A 1,908-nucleotide genomic window follows, 5' to 3' on the forward strand; every position below is an offset into this window, starting at 1 on the left:
GTATTACCTTGTAGTCCGGCCACGTCCGGATGGGTGGAGTCCGGCCAATGTCCGGAAAAGGGATGAACGAACAAAAGGATGAACGAGGAATTCTACTTACAAAAATGTAATTTTAAACGATTGGAGGAATAAGGGGAAAAGTCAGGGGAACGAACGAACAAGCAAATAGCTCCATGTGGGCCGTATCCTTTCAATGAATGTTACTATCGCTTTCCATTGTAAATGTTTCTTGAATTATTGATACTCCATGTTTAATGTATTGAATTGATTGTCTGATTTTCTGTTCGGAACCTCACTGAGCTTTTAGCTCACCCCTTTAGTTTTGTTTTCCTTAACAGGGGACGGTGAGCAGGATGAGAGCATAGACTAGCCTAGTCTAGGTCTTTTGTTTCTTTTGTAATGGTTCTCGCCCTAGTGCTTGGCACGGGCTGGTTGTATGGTGAAGTGAGAACCTTTGTACATTTGATGGCTGTACTTTCTTTTGAGATAGCAATGTATATAAGTTCCGTTTTAAATTTGGATTGCTGCCCTATTTATTCTTGTGATTTATTCTGGATTTGATTAAGGAACGACTGAGTCCCGGCGAGAGCCGGGCAGGCGACCCGCTGAACCCTGGGGTACGCCCTAGGGGGAGGTGGGGCCGTCACAGGTGGTATCAGAGCTTCGGCTTTAGATCTCTGTAGTGTATCCTAGGCTTGAAGTTTAGGATGCCGGATCTGTGGGTTCGATTTGACTTGAAAGTTTAAGCGATTTGAGGGATAAAACCTATAGCTGCCTTCGCGTTGGTCTCTGCGCGGAGTGACCCTGATCTACAGTGGTGATAAGTAAGGATTAAGTGAAGCTATGAATTGGAATGGTGAAGGCCTTAAATCTTTCTCATGTATTTGAAACCATAGATAGGTAATGTCAGGTAGGAATTCGATGTGTAGATAGTTCTCTTGAACGCAGCTCAAGATGTGATTATCTTATTTCGGATTCTCCGTGCCTGAGACTCTCACCGGTGCGGCGCTGCTAAGTACTTGAGACTTGCATTTTGGGAACATGAATAGGCTTTGTCTGACTAGAATGAGCACAAGAGGTTAGGGACATCTAGTTTGGATAGTAAGTGACGTGAGAAACCGGACGGGCTGATACTGGGACGACTTAACTTTTTCCTTTTGATTTACCTGTATATTGTTACTACATGACGTCAGTATACCTGTGTGTACATGATTATCTGTCCAACTTGATATGTCTTTGTGTATTTACTTATCCGTCTTCTTGATATGGCGTGTTATGTGCGTATATATTTATTTGTGTATTTGGAAAGCTAGAATTTGTTACAATAGTCGATTTACTGTGTTTCATTACTAAATTACCTTTTTGGGGGAAAAGAAAAGAAAAGAAAAAGGGAAACATATATATGGACGGGAGACGCAGTCGTGGCCGTGGAGCTAGGCAAGCTCAGGAACCGAGAGAAGAAAGAGAAACAGTGGCCGAGCAAGAACAGGGACCGAGGGCTGGAGATCAAATGGCGACGGCAATGCAACAAATGACAAATATCCTGGCACGACTGGTAGATCAACAAGGTCAAATGCCAGTGAATCAACCTCGAAATCCTGAGATCGGAGAGGATAAGGCTCTTGAGAGGTTCCAAAAGTTTCTACCTCCGAAATTTCAAGGAGGGCCTGATCCAGATATAGCTGAGCAGTGGTTGGAGGCAATGATTAATATCTTCGCGGCTTTGAATTACACGGAGCAAAGACAAGTAAATTTTGTTGTATTTCAATTCGAAGGACCAGCCCGCGCGTGGTGGAATGTAATTAAATCCAAGTGGGAAAGAGAACAGACGGTATGGACATGGGCGAACTTTGTAAGGGAATTTAACGAAAAGTATCTCCCACTTTTAGTCCAAGAAAGGAGAGAGGA

Source organism: Coffea eugenioides, chromosome 6 (assembly GCF_003713205.1).
Source record: "Coffea eugenioides isolate CCC68of chromosome 6, Ceug_1.0, whole genome shotgun sequence".
Classification (NCBI taxonomy): Eukaryota; Viridiplantae; Streptophyta; class Magnoliopsida; order Gentianales; family Rubiaceae; genus Coffea; species Coffea eugenioides.